The sequence below is a fragment of the Bos indicus x Bos taurus genome, chromosome X (genome assembly GCF_003369695.1).
Source record: "Bos indicus x Bos taurus breed Angus x Brahman F1 hybrid chromosome X, Bos_hybrid_MaternalHap_v2.0, whole genome shotgun sequence".
Lineage (NCBI taxonomy): Eukaryota > Metazoa > Chordata > Mammalia > Artiodactyla > Bovidae > Bos > Bos indicus x Bos taurus.
In genome coordinates, this window is record NC_040105.1 from 4,237,476 (window position 1) to 4,254,600 (window position 17,125).

At 45.4% G+C, this 17,125-nt stretch overlaps 1 long non-coding RNA gene across 1 annotated transcript in view; it reads right to left on the minus strand.

The window, feature by feature from the left end:
- The window catches only part of LOC113887783, a 146,216-nt gene extending 129,589 nt beyond the window's left edge, over nt 1-16,627 (minus strand). The window contains exon 1 of the long non-coding RNA XR_003509827.1: nt 16,465-16,627. This is a non-coding gene — a long non-coding RNA (uncharacterized LOC113887783). The remainder of the gene's footprint in view (nt 1-16,464) is intronic.
- Between the last annotated feature and the right edge of the window lie 498 nt (nt 16,628-17,125).

Genomic DNA, 17,125 nt, shown 5'->3' on the forward strand with positions numbered 1-17,125 from the left:
AAAATTGCTTCTCTCTCCTGTAAAGCATCTTCGAGGGGGTGTTTTGTTTTCCTAGGTTTTTTTTGTTGTTGTTGTTGTTTTTTGATGGTAAATCATCTAGCATTCTTGTGATCTCCATCCCTGAAGATCCTGGTCTGTTCTTGCATTTAATCCACCCATTTATCCATTAAAGGATGTTACTAAACCTTGCTCCAGTCCTATCATTTTATGGCAAACAGATGGGGAAAAAGTGGGAACAGTGGCAGATTTTATTTTCTTGGGCTCTAAAATCACTGCAGACGGTGACTGCAGCCATGAAATTAAGAGACGCTTGCTCCTTGGAAGGAAAGCTATGACCAACTTAGACAGCATATTCAAAAGCAGAGACATTACTCTGCCGACAAAGGTCCATCTAGTCAAGGCTGTGGTTTTCCCAGTACTCGTGTATGGATGTGAGAGTTGGACTATAAAGAAAGCTGAGCTTTGAAGAATTGATGCTTTTAAACTGTGGTGTTGGAGAAGACTCTTGAAATCCCTTAGACTGCAAGGAGATCCAACCAGTCCGTCCTAAAGGAGATCAGTCCTGATGATTCATTGGAAGGACTGATACTGAGACTGAAAGTGCAATAATTTGGCCATATTTTTCGAAGAGCAGACTCATTTGAAAAGACCCTGATGCTGGGAAAGATTGAAGGCAGGAGGAGAAGGGGACAACAGAGGATGAGATGGTTGGATGGCATCACGGACTCAATAGACATGAATTAGAGCAAATTCCGGGAGACGGTGAAGGACAGGGGAGCCTGGCATCTTGCAGGCCATGGGGTCACAAAGAATAAGACATGACTTAGTGATTGAACAAGAACAGATCTTTACTATAAATGAATCTGAGTGTTAGGATCTAATAAACATGCCATTAAAATCACAGATACATTAGAATCACACAATCCTAATATATAAAGTAATGACATCATTCCAAAACATGTTGGGTTTTTTATCTTATGAAGTCCCAGAAACAGTTCTAAGGTCTTTAATCCCAGACACCAATGCTGGCTCTATTTTACAGATGAGAAACCTGAGCCAGAGAGAGGTTAGGTGTCTTGTGGAAGGTCACACAGCTGGTAAAATGAGCAGCTTGAGTCTTTAATTCCAACACGCGTTTTCGCCATTACAGAAAATTGGACAAGCTACCACAAAGCATCGCCACCTATCTCACTCCACTTTCCCCTAATGTTTACATCGTACACTTCCAAATGTGATAGCAACAGTCACTTGCCAAAGTGGCAAAGATTAAAACATAAAAAATACTGTTAAAATATCACGCTTGGTTGTTCCTGATTGACATTCAAAATGCATCAGTTCAGTTCAGTCGCTCAGTCGTGTCCAACTCTTTGTGACCCCATGAATCGCAGCACGCCAGGTCTCCCTGTCCATCACCAACTCCCGGAGTTCACTGAGACTCACGTCCATTGAGTCGGTGATGCCATCCAGCCATCTCATCCTCTGTCGTCCCCTTCTCCTCCTCTGTTGTCCCCTTCTCCTCCTGCCCCCAATCCCTCCTAGCATCAGAGTCTTTTCCAATGAGTCAACTCTTCACATGAGGTGGCCAAAGTACTGGAAATTTCAGCTTTAGCATTATTCCTTCCAAAGAACACCCAGGACTGATCTCCTTTAGGATGGACTGGTTGGATCTCCTTGCAATCAAAGGGACTCTCAAGAGTCTTCTCCAACACCACAGTTCAAAAGCATCAATTCTTCAGTGCTCAGCCTTCTTCACAGTCCAACTCTCACATCCATACATGACCACTGGAAAAACTATAGCCTTGACTAGACAGACCTTTGTTGGAAAAGTAATGTCTCTGCTTTTCAATATGCTCTCTAGGTTGGTCATAACTTTTCTTCCAAGGAGCAAGCATCTTTTAATTTCATGGCTGCCATCACCATCTGCAGTGATTTTGGAGCCCAGAAAAATAAAGTCTGACACTGTTTCCAGTGTTTCCCCATCTATTTGCCATGAAGTGATGGGACCAGATGCCATGATCTTAGTTTTCTGAATGTTGAGCTTTAAGCCAAGTTTTTCACTCTCCTCTTTCACTTTCATCAAGAGGTTCTGTAGTTTGAAATAATAATGTCATTATCGTAGCATAGCCTATTGAAAAAGCCACATCCATACTCACCCAAGTATTCAAAAAGATTTATACCATGGTTTTTTTATGGGGGTCCTTGCTGACAGTAGCAAAAAAACAGAAACGATGTCATGCCCATCAGTACCATTATCCAGGCAAAGCCTAGCGTGCCTGACACTCTCTGGGTTTCTGAGTGTCTCAGTGGAATGACAGTGAAAAATGCCCAAGATAGATTGCTAGATGAAAGAGACATCGCAAAGTAACACTGAGAGATTCCCGTGTGCGTCACATCACATTTTGTGTATTTTTGAAAAGGCACAAAAACACACAATACATAAGGGAAGACACACTGCTAATTGTTGGAAGTTGTTCCTTCTGCAAAGTAGGAGGGCGTGGGTGAGTTACTCTACAGGAACTGGGGAGGATGGAGACGGGAGGATGGAGAACTTTCTAGATACGATGGCTGGGAATACAACTGAAGTCGTGAATGAATAAAGCTGCAATTTGAGCACTCTGATCAATCTGTTCCATATTGTTTGCATTAATCATATACATATATATACATATATTTATAAAACACGTCTAATTTATAAAAGGAGTCTGGTGGAGCACCATTTTTCTTTCATGCACTGCACCCTGCCTGCAAAGATGCATGAGTGGTCCAGCTCCAGGGAAGGAGGCAGATAGCAGTGGCGGGCATGACCATAAATGCCCATCTCAGGGAGGGTGATGGCCTCCGACTTTCCGACTCTATTTCAGAAGGCATGCCGAGCACGAGAGGGGAGAGACGGCCTGGGCAGAGAGGAGGGCTAGGGACTCAACTGCCTGTTGAGTGCTGGACTGTTCTCCCAGTCTCTTATTTTGATTTCTTCTTCCGCATCTCCAGTGAATCCTATACAAAGTCCTGCTTTTATCTTCTAAGGGCTCTTCCTTCCTGTCTCCTATTTGACAACTCTTTTTTTTTCCTGCTGGTGTTACACTCTGGGTCATCTTGTCAGAAGTATCATTCAATGCTCAGTGATATATAATCCCTTTGGAGGTTTCCCTTTGATTAATATCTACTCCATGAAGGTACTTTTAAGTCAGTAATACTATTTTTCACACACACACAAATCTGTTTATCCCTTCGTCTAAAAAAAAAAAAGATTTAAAAATGTATTGAATTTCTGTATTTTAGATGGGGTGTACAATGGGGTTATTACAATACTGTGTGATGCAATACGGTAGGGAAACACAGTGGAATAAGAAATTTTGAAAAGACTTTGTCCCTAATGAATTTTAAATCGTAGCAGAGGAAATCTAATATACAAATAAACATGAAAAATGAAGCAGTGGAGCAGTAGGTAGAGTAACCGGAACCCTTCAAGAAATCAGCTCCAGCTGATGAAAACCTACTGGATACCAGAGGGAACTCTAGTCAGCACTCTGTAATGACTCATACAGCAAAAGAAACTAAAAAGAGCGGATGTATGTATGTGTATAAGGGATTCAGTTTGCTGTATGCCTGAAACTATCGTGACACTGTAAATCAAGTCTACCCCGATAAAATTTATTTAAAAAAAGAAAGAAAAATATTCTTAAGCCCTGGAACCTACAAATTCTATATGGAAACAGGGTCTTTGAAAATGTGATCTGGGGTCTTGAGATGGAGAGATTATTGTGGACTAAGCCGGTGGGCTCTGAACATGTCACGTGTGTCAAGAAGGCGGAGACCGATTTACACACACAGGCCAAGACACGGTGAAGGCAGAGGGGCCAGGGGTTTGAAGCAGCTGATCTCGAAGACTCGACAGATATGACCACAAGAACAAGGGCACCTGGAGCCTCCCAGAAGCTAGAAGAGGGAGGAAAGGAACCTCCTTTGGGGTCTCCAGTGAGAGCTCAGCCCTGGGACACCTTGATTTCTGACTTTTAGCCTTCTGAAATGTCAGAGAATAAATTTCTGTTGGTTTTAAGGCACCCACCCCAAGCTTGTGGTAATTTGACTGCATCGCCATTTAGTTACTAAGTCATGCCCGACTCTTTGAGACCACATGGACTACCCCACCAGGCTCCTCTGTCCATGGGACTCTCCAGGCAAGAAGACTGGAGTGGGTTGCCATGCCCTCCTCCAGGGGATCTTGCCAACTCAGGGATCAAACCCGCGTCTCCTATATTTGCAGGCAGATGCTTTACCATTAAGCCACCTGGGAAGCCCCTGTAGTGATGCTAGTGGTAATCAAATAAGAAAAAAAGAAAGAGGAGACAGAGGAGAAGTAACTGTGTAAATATACTTTAATTGTGTACAAATAACGTATTAATATAATAATACATACAACAATGTATTATATGAAGAAAAGCTATGACCAACCTAGATACCGTATTAAAAAGCAGAGACATTACTTTGCCAACAAAGGTCTGTCTAGTCAAGGCTATGGTTTTTCCAGTAGTCATGTATGGATGCGAGAGTTGGACCATAAAGAAAGCTGAGCGCCAAAGAATTGATGCTTTTGAAATGTGGTGTTGGAGAAGGCTCTTGAGAGTCCCTTGGACTGCAAGGAGATCCAACCAGTCCATCCTAAAGGAAATCAGTCCTGATTATTCACTGGAAGGACTGATGCAGAAGCTGAAACTCCAATCCTTTGGCCACCTGATGAGAAGAGCTGACTCGTTTGAAAAGACCCTGATGCTGGGAAAGATTGAAGGCAGGAGGAGAAGGGGACGACAGAGGATGAGATGGTTGGATGGCATCACCGACTCGATGGACATGAGTTTGAGCAAGCTCCAGGAGTTGGTGATGGACAGAGAGGCCTGGTGTGCTGTAGTCCATGGAGTCACAAAGAGTCGGACATGACTGAGCAACTGAGCTGAACTGAACATATAACAATTAGTAGCAATGATTTTTATTATCCTGAGGGAGATAATGGTGGAAGTTTCTAGAAGAACAGTGGAGGTCATCATGAGAAGAGGTCATCTTCTGGGTAGATTGTGAAAGTTCAATAGATGGGACATTCGATGGAGAGTGGATGAACATTCCATCATGACAGCCTGGGAAACCAGGGCAAGTTCTAGAAAGTGGACTCTCAAAGGGTGGCTGATGCATTTTCATCTGCCAGCCCACCATGTCTTCTTCAACCTGTGGACAAAACAGTACTAAGGACTGGCGTCTGTCCCCAGACTAACACGGGTTCTGTGTGTGTGCTCAGTGGTGTCCGACTCTTTGCAACCCCATGGAGTGGGGCCCACTAGGCTCCTCTGTCCATGGGATTCTCCAGGCAAGAATACTAGAGTGGGTTGCCATGCCCTCCTCCAGGGGCTCTTCCCCACCCAAGGATGGAACCCACCTCTCTTATGTCTCCTGAACTGGAAGGTGGGTTCTTTACCAACTGTACCACAAGAGTTCTACAGGTTATCAAACCATGATGCAACGTGGTCAACCATCCAGTGGGATCAGGTGGTGTACTGACTTATGAGAGCGTTGGTGAAGCTTCCTTTGAAATCAGGTCATGATTATCTTTTCCCAGATCTGGAGGCTCTCAGGCCTGTCTGTGTATTACAATCAAACCAGAAGTTTTGAAAAACCCTGTACTCAAGCTTAACCCCAGACAATTATTTCCAAAGTCCCAAGGGTGAGACCCAGGCGGAAGTCTTTTTGAAAGTTCCAATCAGGCCCTTCCCCAAATGTTTCATGTCAGTGTCCTTCCTTTTCAGTAAGAATTTATCTCGTAAACCAGTGATCCCCAACGTTTTTTGCACCAGGGACAAGTTTTGTGGAAGACAATTTTTCCACGGACTGGGGCAGGGTGGGGAGGGGATGGTTTCTGAATATTCAGGTGCATCCCATTCCCTCATAGTTCAGTCAGTAAAGAATCTGCCTGCAATGCAGGAGACCTGGGTTCGACTGCTGGGTCAGGAAGATCCTCTGGAGAAGGAAATGGCAACCCACTCCAGTATTCTTGCCTGGAGAATCCCATGAACAGAAGAGCCTGGCAGTCCATGGGGTCACAAGAGTCAGACACGACTTAGTGACTTAACTACTACTAACTACTACTTATTTCTATTATTATGACATCAGCTCCACCTCACGTCATCAGGCATGAGATCTGGGAGGCTGGGGACCCCTGCCACAAGCCATTATACTCAGCTGGGGGGATTCCCCTTTCCAGGGATACTATGCAATGTCAGGAGATATTCATGGTTCAGTTCAGTCACATGCGACTGTTTCCAACCCCATGGACTGCAGCACGCCAGGCTTCCCTGTCCATCACCAACTCCTGGAGCTTCGTCAAACTCATTTCGATGGAGTCAATGATGCCTTCCAACCATCTCATCCTCTGTCGTCCCCTTCACCTCCCGCCTTCAATCTTTCCCAACATCAGGGTCTTTTCAAATGAGTCAATACTTCACATCAGGTGGCTAAAGTATTGGAGCTTCAGCATCAGTCCTTCCAGTGAATATGCAGGACTGATTTCCTTTAGGATGGACTTGTTGGATCTCCTTGCCGAGATGGCAATTCATGGTTGCCATAACCTAATTAGCATCCTACTATATCCTAGAGTCTGAGCTTCCTGGGTGGCTCCTGGGTTGGGAAGATCCCCTGGAGAAGCAGACAGCAACCCACTCCAGTATTCTTGCCTGGAGAACCCCATGGACAGAGGAGCCTGGAGGGCTACAGTTCGTGGAGTCGCAAAGAGTCAGAGGCAACTGAGCACACACATACCCTAGAGTCCAGGGACGACGTTTGATGCCCTACAGACCACAGGGCGGTCCCCGGCACAGAGAACTACCCAACCCCAAGCATCAACAATGCAGAAGCTGACGTACTTTGTCCCAAACTCTGGGAATTTGGTTACTGCCTTCATGAGTCCCTGAGTAACTGCCAGACTCTCGCACATTCTTTTTTTTTTTTTTTTTTTTTGCCACTTTGGACTGTAACTGACAGTCTGAAGGTGGTGTGTGGAAGGAAGGAAGAGAGTGCTGAGTAGTGGAAACACCTGGGCTGAATCACCACCTCTCGCACACACACAAGTGCCTTTAGGAGGTTCGTGGGGGGAGCAATTAGCAGTTTTTGAGAACAAGGGGAAGCACCTATTTGCATATTCCTTTCCTTCCTGAATTGTGTCTGTGAGAGCTGAGTTAGTGATCTGATAAGTTTTAAGGACATGCTCGGTGTTGAGGTCGGGTCCAAAGTCTTTGCTCCTTAAGGGTTTGGAACTAAACTTCATCAGTACCGAAGGGTGGGTTCGTCAGTGAAATCACGCGTGTGGGTCGACAGGGCATCTCCACGTGCCAAGATGCCACGTCATCTTCTGGAAACAGCAGACGACTGGCTGGGGGCCCAAGAGGAGGTCCTCACGTGGCTGTGCCTGTCTGACCAGGGACCTCCCGACTCTGCTTTTGTGTTTGTGGACAGTCCACTGTCTGTAGAGGTCCCAAGGGGTTGTCAGCGGGAGGCGACAGAGCCCCTCTGGGTACCTTTCTGATCCTTACAAACTGAGGGGTGGGAGTACTAGTGTTCTGCGGTGGGGGGACAGCAGGGACCCTGCCCAATGTCCCACCGCGCACAGGACAGCCCCTCAAGATGAAGACGCTGCACACGAAACTGGGTATTAGATCGTATTACGGAAGTATGGATACTAGATCACATTATGAATTATTACATGATTATCTTAGCTATAACAAGGCTATTGTCATTATGTAGGCGTGTCAAAGATACATATTAAAGTCTGATTATGTAGGAATATGTCCTTATCTGGGCTTCCCAAATGAGGGAATGATTGGATGGCATCATGGACCTGATGGACGTGAGTTTGAGCAAGCTCCGGGAGATGGTGATGGACGGGGAAGCCTGGCACGCTGGAGTCCATGGGGTGGCAAAGAGTCGGACACGACTGAGCAACTGAACTGGGCTTCCCAGACGGCGCCAGTGGTAAAGAACCTGCCTGCCAATTCAGGAGGCTTAAGAGATGCTAGTTCCATCCCTGGATGTGGAAGATCCCCTGGAGGACGGCATGGCAACCCACTCCAGTATTCTTGCCTGGAGAATCCCATGGACAGAGGGCAGTCCACAGGGTCACAAAAAGTTGGACATGACTGAAGTGACTGAGCACATACGCACGCACACGTGCATGTCGTTGTCTGTAGGAGAAACCTATTAAAGTACTGGGTGTCTATAACTTGATTGCAAATAGCAGAGCTAAAACCAAGAGCACATGGGATACCTACACCAAAGGAACGCAAACATTAACAATTTTGAATTTAAGTTGTGTGCATATGGTGTTCATTTCGGAATTCTTTCACATTGTTTTGTATTTGGCTTCTTTTCCCATAGTAAAGAGCTGTAAAACATAAAAAAATAAATAAAGAATCCAGCCTAAATGTCAGTGATGCTGAGAAACCCCAGAAAAAGCAGGTAGGATAAAGAAAAAATAGAGCAGCCCTATTAATAATCTTTATGTATACCTATGGCTGATTCATGTTGAGGTTTGGCAGAAAACAACAAAGTTCAGTAAAGCAATTCGGTTCAATTCAGTCACTCGGTCGTGTCTGACTCTTTGTGACCCCATGGACTGCAGCACGCCAGGCCTCCCTGTCCATCACCAACTCCCGGAGTTTACTCACACTCATGTCCATCGAGTCAGTGATGCCATCCAACCATCTCATCCTTATCATTCAATAAAAATATAATAAATTTTAAAAATAATATTTAATGTGATTTATGTACATACTGACATCCTCTCTCCTCCAAATACTTGTGGCTTAGTTATCTGCTGTGCTTACAGTCATGCTCTACCAGTGGGTTTCGCAACATGTGAAGGCGGGCTGCAATGGAATACTCAGCCACCCTCTGGGGAGTGTTTCAGTGTCCGGTACTCACTAGTGGGGCGTCCGCTAGGTGGCTTGGGCAGGAAAGAATCCACCTGCAGTGCAGGAGACACAGGTTCATTCCCTGGGTGGGGAAGATCCCCTGGAGGAGGGCATGGCAACCCAGTCCAGTCTTCTTGCCTGGAGAATTCCATGAACAGAGGAGCCTGGTGGGCTACAGTCCAAGGGTTTGCAAAGAGCCGGGCACGACTGAGCGACTAAGCACAGCACAGCACAGTCTAGGTAGATATTATACATACATGCATTTTTTATTCCTGTTTAGCCACTCAGTCGCGTCCGACTCCTGCAACCCCAGGGACTGTAGCCCCCCAGGCTCCACTGCCCAAGGGATTTTCCAGGCAAGAATACTGGAGTGGGCTGCCATTTCCTCCTCCAGGGGATCTTCCCAACCCAGGGATGGAATTTGTGTCTCCTGTGTATTGACAGACGGGATTTTTTACTGCTAAGCCACCAGGGAAGCCCCACATATATACATACACACATGCATATATACATACATTCCATGATACATCTTGAAGTTTTTAAAAACCAGTAGACCCCTGACATCAACTTGCTTTCATGCCTGTTTTTCCCCCTCTTCAAAATGGAATTCTGCATGCTAATAGACATATTTCTGTCTTGTATTTTTCAGGTTGATGTATGGTAGACTCTAGATAAGTATCAGGGAGATGATATAAGTGGATTTATTGAATTAACTAGCAAATCTCTCTTCTGATTCGGATATTAGGTAAGTTAATTTAAAGCAGGCTCAGCAAACTGCAGTCCCAGGCTGCACTCTCTGTTTTTTTTTTTAATAAATAAAGTTTTATTAGCATTTGATCATACCTGTTCACATAGATACTGTCTGGAACAGAAGTATATGTGACATGGACTGTGTGGGTCAGAAAGGCAAAATATTTATTATTTGCCCCTGTACAGGAAAGTTTTTCCTACCTCTAACACAGACTCAAGAGAACCAAGTTCTGCTAACCCTAACTCTAAGTTTCTTAGGAACCAAGTTCCTAAGAAATAAGGGCTAATAAGGAAACGTTTAAAGAAATAAGGAAGCTGAAACACAAGAGCTTTCACTCAGGAGCAAAGTCAGATATCCTTAAATTGGCTGCTTTCAAAAATCGGGAAAAGACGAGTCGAGTCCTGCACCTCCGTGGAGATGACGCAGAGGGCTCTCTTCCTGAAAACGACCAGGGGATTTATTTTTTAGACACATTGGTGACAACTGTCTCCCGGATGTCATGGGCTGCTGCTTTCGTGGGTCCCTAAGAGCTGAGTTGAATCCCGACAGCTTAGCCTTCAGGATTAAGGAGAAACAGATCTACAGATGGTTACTGTGATGGTTGCGTTTTCATGGGACCATTTTCCAAGCTCTGTGTGTGTGTGTGTGTGTGTGTGTGTGTCTTGGGGTGGGTGTTTCACTCTTTCAGCACATGTGTGTACATGTCCACACTATGCATAACTTAGAATACGAATCTTACTGCTTTGACTTTGTGCTCCTGAGGGATGCACTGATTTTTGATGATAAAATGTCATTCAGTGTTAAGGAGGCCAAGCCTTTCAGTTTACCCAGAAGAGGATGTGAAGGGCTGAGGGATTTGGGGATGGGGACCTCTGAGGCATTTAGCCTTGGTGATGCTTTTGCTAGCCACGTAAGCATGCATTCCTGCAAACATCCTACATGTGTGAGCGATGTCCTCTTGGTCTAAATGGACTATGTTGTGGGTGCAGCGCAAAGGGAAAGTGTTAGTCGCTCAGTCGTCTCCGACTCTGTGACCCCAGGGACTGTAGCCCGCCAGGCTCCTCTGAACACGGGATTCTCCAGGCAAGAATACTGGAGTGGGTGGCCATTTCCTCCTCCAGGGGAATCTTCCCGACCCAGGGATGGAATCCGGGTCTCTTGCATTGCAGGTGGATTCTTTACTGTCTGAGCCCCCCGCAAGTCATCTCCTTACACCAAACCTGGACTTCCTTTTGCTGTTCCATGCCCTCTGGCCAAAGACCACTATGAACTGAGCACTTGGATGTATCACTTGTTGCAAAAAGAAAACAAAAACAGGGATGGCTTCTCAGGGCAGCCAACCCTGCGGATAACAGAAGCCCAGTAAACTATCTGAAAGACACACTCCAGCCTCATCCCACCTGATGGATGGAGAAGGAGGCAGGGTATGTATTCACCTCATATGTCATGGTCTGAGGGATGCCGACAAGGCCAGCATCTCTCTAGAACATCATGCTATCCTGTACTTGGTCCCGGCATGCCTCCCATGGCGAGAAAGACACTCCAAGAAGACAAGCAGGGGTATTGACAGCGAGCAACGTGTGGCATGAAATGAATGACTGAGTGAAACGCATTCAGGCGTGTCTGACCCTTTGCGACCCCATGGACTGTAGCCCCACAGGCTCCTCTGTCCTCTCCTCTGCATTCTCCAGGCAAGAATCCTGGAGTCGGTTACCGTTCCCTTCTCCAGGGGATCTCCCCGACCCAGGGATTGAACCTGGACCTCCTGCATTGCAAGCAGATTCTTTACCATCTGAGCGAGCACTGAACAGCTTGTGGCATGTAGAAGCGGGTGCAGAGACGATGGGAATGGCCCACGGGCTGTCTCCACTCCAATCATCAAATCTGTTCATACGCAGGTTGAGTCTGCCCCTCCAGGTGTAACAGACGGTATTCAAGAGGGTCCAGGTAACCAGAAGACAATGGTATCACTGGCCAACACACAAAACTGTTCTGGGAATATTCTACTCTGTCTTGTTTATCCCTCCCTCCACGGTTGGAGGTGGTCACTGCCTACACACCGATTCTTCTTTTGCTCCTGGCAAGGTTACTGCCACACCTCCCTAACTCCATCCTGGCTTTCCTACTCAGATCTTCACTCATGTGTCCACCCAAGCGAGCTTCCTAAAATGTTCATTCTCGATAATAGACTTACTTCCCTGCTTTCCATGTCTTTCAATCGGCAGATAATAAAATCCAATTTCCTGGTCTCCCTGCAAGACTCTGCACCATCTGGGGCTCACCTTTATGGCTCACCTCTGCCCACTCGCATGGATGTGATCCCTGCAAGTCCAGGGATCAGCAAATTTTTTTTCTGTCCGGGGACAGACAGGACCACATGGTCACTATTACTACCAATCAACTCTGTTGCTGTAGCGTGAACATAGTCCTTGACATCACAAATGAGATAAGACCATGCAGATGGCTGCCTCCCAATAAAGTGTCACTGACGGACACTGAAATTTGAGTTTTGTATAATCTTCATGTGTCACAAAAACGCTCGTCTTCTTCTGACTTTTTCAACCACTTATAAACGTGAGCACCATTCTTAGCTCTCTGGTCTGTAGCTTGGTGACTCCTACGTGGCCACACACCAGTAAGTGGCTCCCTCTAGACCCTATGCTGGACACTGCTGGTCCCTGTGCCAGGGACGACATTGCCAACCTCATACATCGGGAAGGACTCTCACTTATCCTTCAGGAATCAGCAGAGATACTCAGGACATAGGAGCTTAATGGCCCTGAGGTACCCCAGTTGGCACAGTTGGTAAAGAATCCACCTGCCCATGCAGGAGACACGGAAGATGGAGGTTCTGTCCCTGTGTCTGGAAGATCCCCCGGAGAACGAAATGGAAACCCACTCCGGTGTTCTTGCCTGGGAAATCCCATGGACAGAGGAGCCTGGTGGGCCATTACAGTCCATGGGGTCACAAAGAGCTGGACATGACTGAGCGGGCACCCATACAGATCTTGAAAGAACAGGGTTGCACTCCACTCCTTTAAACTCTATTATAAATGGAAAGTATTGACCTCAGACAACAAATTCAATCCCCGTGCCTGCATTTAAGTTCTCCATTGCTTTCCTGAGGATGGTAAGTGGCTTGAGACTGGGATTGTCTCCTTTCTCACTCCTCAGTACCTCACCTTCATTGACACATAAAAAGTGAAAGTGTTAGTTGCTGAGTCATGTCCGAGTCTTTGCGACCCCATGGACTGTAGCCCATTAGGCTCCTCTGTCCATGAAATTCTCCTGGCAAATACTGGAGTGGGTTGCCATTCCCTTCTCCAAGGAATCTTCCTGACCCAGGGATCAAACCTGGGTCTCCTGTATTGCAGGCTTTTTTGTAATGCATGAATGAATAAATGATTTAAGGGTGCCCCAAGCTGGGTGACTCCCCTGGTGGCTCAGACGGTTAAGCGTCTGTCTACAATGTGGGAGACCCGGGTTTGATCCCTGGTTTGGGAAGGTCCCTGGAGAAGGAAATGGCAATCCACTCCAGTACTATTGCCTGGAAAATCCCATGGACGGAGGAGCCTGGTAGGCTACAGTCCATGGGGTCGCAAAGAGTCAGACACAACTGAGCGACTTCACCGTTCACCAGGTTGGATGTTAGGTTTCCTACTGGATCCGGTACGGAGTCACTGCATGTGGTTTCACTGGTGTGTCTGACCTGTGGACTGGAGAAGTGCATTGCATGTATTTTTTTCAACTTCATTCTCAAGTAGTAAGCTGCCATCTTCTGAGTCATCTTGACCTTTTCAGGTACATACATATGCATGAGACATTTGTCAATATTTAAATACTCTTTAGATGATACAAACAGACATTACGGAGTTGCTGTCCAATTAACTGCATGAATCATTTTGGAGGATTATCCAATTAGTGACGAGCATACTGATCATTGGCTCATGTTAATTAGACAGCCATAATCGTTTTAAAATACATAGGAAACAATATCCGCTTTAGAAAGGTATGTTTAAGTGTAAGTTTAATCTCTGAGGTACTTAGGAAACTGCCCTTATGGGAATAATTTTACAGGGTCATAATACTCGGTAAAAATCCTAACAATTCTCTGACTCATTATTAAAATTCAAGATCGCAGTGCACCATATACCAAATGATGTATTGTACATAATGACTTTCTTATTCAATTTTTCTAATCTCTATTTTTCATCCCTCGGGTTTTTTTTTTTTTTTCCTCAGTAATTGTCCAGAGCTTTAAATAAAAGAACAGTGGTGATTGAATCTTCACACGTCTTTATTTTTAGACTCACATCTTAAAATCTGCAGAACGAGTGGCAGAGAGTGTAAGAGAAAAATGTGTGTGGAGACGGTGCATGAAAATCATGGTAGGTTGTCCCGTGTCCTTCAGCCCAGCAGACTGACAAGGAAGGGGAAAACCGTGGAGGGAAGCTCAGCTCTGCCGTCTGTTTTGGAAGAGGCTGCCTGTAGATATCAGGATATGTGCCTGGGAGGATGGCTCTGGGGAACTCCTCTGGAAAAAAGCTGTGCACAAACAAGAACCCCGGTCTTGTCAACTGGACACCCAGGTCAAAGGTCAGGACCAAGCAGACACTCTGTGGAGTGTAAGTTGGATTTGGGGACCCAAACTGAAGTGGAGTTTGTCCCCCATATCCTCCACCTGTCTCTTGTCTCTGGAAAAACTTCAGCCAAAGAGTAAGTTTCAACTTGAGAGAAGTGAAAAAAAAAAAAAAAAAAAGGCAGAAACAGGAAAACATTTCAGCAAGACTAAAGCATTTAGGCATGAAGCACAGACGAGCACGTCTAGCTCTTCCTCCAGGGCTACGGACGATATTCTGAGCCATGTCCTGCAAGCTGTCTCGTAGATACTGAAGGATATTCTCTAGACAGGAAACACAAAAATGGTGTATAAACTCGAACCCAAAACAATAAAGTAAATGGCAACGGGATCATACTTATTAGTAATTACCTTAAACGTAAATGGGTTGAATGCCCCAACCAAAAGACAAAGACTGGCTGAATGGATACAAAAACAAGACCCCTACATATGTTGTCTACAAGAGACCCACCTCAAAACAGGGGACACATACAGACTGAAAGTGAAGGGCTGGAAAAAGATTTTCCATGCAAATAGGGACCAAAAGAAAGCAGGAGTCACAATACTCGTATCAGATAAATTAGACTTTAAAACAAAGGCTGTGAAAAGAGACAAAGAAGGTCACTACATAATGATCAAAGGATCAATCCAAGAAGAAGATATAACAATTATAAATATATATGCACCCAACATGCGAGCACCGCAGTATGTAAGACAAATGCTAACAAGTATGAAAGGAGAAATTAACAATAACACAATAATAGTGGGAGACTTTAATACCCCACTCACACCTATGGATAGATCAACTAAACAGAAAATTAACAAGGAAACACAAACTTTAAACGATACAATAGACCAGTTAGACCTAATTGATAGCTATAGGACATTTCATCCCCCCCCCCAAAAAAAAGACTGCTCACTATGGCAATTATTGAAGCTGACTTAGGGTGACATAGAGGCTTATTTCCCTTTACCCTTCTGAGTTCTTAGCTGAGGATCTCTGTAAGAAATGACAGAATAGCAGGACAAAATCAAACAGAAGTTTATTAACATAAAAAAATAAAATAAATACATAAATAAATTGTCTTGGAGCAGTCCCCCGAAAAAAAAAAAAAAAGAATCAGGCTACCAATGCAGGAGACACAAGATATGTGGGTTTGATCCCTGGGTCGGGAAGATGCCCTGGAGAAGGAAATGGCAACCCACTCCAGCATTCTTGCTGGGAGGGTCCCAGGGACAGAGGAGCCTGGTGGGCTACAGTCCATGGGGTCGCTCCTAAGTCTAATAGACGGTGTTGATGAAGATGCTTAGAAACTACCGCCCACAAAGAAGAGAGAAGAGGATATTGCCATTGTCTTCCCTAACATGGGAGAATTCAGCCTGCTAAGCACACTGCTCAAGGCCCTGAGGTTCTCTCTGCCAGCCCTTCCCTAGCCCCATCTTTTTTCCCCATCCAGTCTCCTCATCTCCTCTTAGGTATCCAAACCCTAAGCAATTGTAGCAGACACTTCCTTCAAGCCCTCTTAGGTATCCAAACCCTAAGCAATTGTAGCAGACACTTCCTTCAAGCCCAGGTATAATGAAATCCTTTACTCCCAGAGCCATAATAGACTCTAAGCATAATGTATTTCATAATCATTCTCCACACACATTCCAAGTAGCCCCTAATAATTTATTATTATTGACCGATGGGATGGAAGTTACCAATTTGTGACTGTCACTCTGGTCCAATCTAGTGTCATGCCAACATCCATTGCCCATACTCTCTAGTGGTAAAGACTGAAAATTATACTATCATAGGAATGGGTTATAATTTAGCTAATGACTTCTCTTAAAAAAAAAAAAAAAAAGAAAGAATCAAGATGACACTGATCAGACCACGGGTGGCCTCCTTCAACATGACCGCCAGAGCTGACTGCAGTATTTCTGCATGTACCCCTCTCTCTTCTGCCTATAAAATCTCTTGCCCCATGACTAGCGGTGACGGGGAACTTGGTCTCTCAACAGCAGTATCCCCTTATCCCTTTCCCCTGTGGTTGCCAGCATCCAAAATACACTTTCCTTTCTACCAACCTGTCCTCTCTAATGGCTTCTGAGACAAGAGCAGAGGGACCCCACTTCCAGTTACACGAGAAGCATCTCCTTACCAGAGACATGCTTCCGTCATCTTCAGCGTGAGATCAGAAGCTTGCTTGGGTTTCCTGCAAGCTTCTTTTTATGTTGAACCCTCACGCGTTCATGCAGAGCCTTACTGCACAACCGTGGCTCTGTTACTGTCGCCAGAATGATTCTTCAGTCTTGAATATTCACATCCTGGGTACCCACTGCTCATGTAACAGTGCAGACGGGACTCTGGTAAACACCCCTGAATGGACTCATTGTTCTGTGTCCCTCAGGGCTCCACACTGCCTCTCCAGGCAGTGCTTGGACAAAAATACACACACACACACACAAGAAATTCTAGAAGAGCTTGTTGCTTGAACCAGAAAGAGTGCTAACTCCTGTCCTAAAGAGAAAGACACTTTAAAAAAAAAAGAAAAACAAGTGTCCACTCTGTGATCAGGTATAATCACATAACCTGTGCACTGAGACCAGGTAGCAATATGCCCTTGTAGTTGTTTTAATCACTCAGTTGTGTCCGACTCTTTGCAACCCCACGGACCGTAGCCCACCAGGCTTCTCTGTCCGTGGGATTCTCCAGGCAAGAATACTGCGGTGGGTTGCTGTTTTCTTCTCCAGGGGCTCTTCCCGAACCAGGGATTGAACCCATGTCTCCTCCATTGGCAGGCGAATTCTTTACCAGGGAGC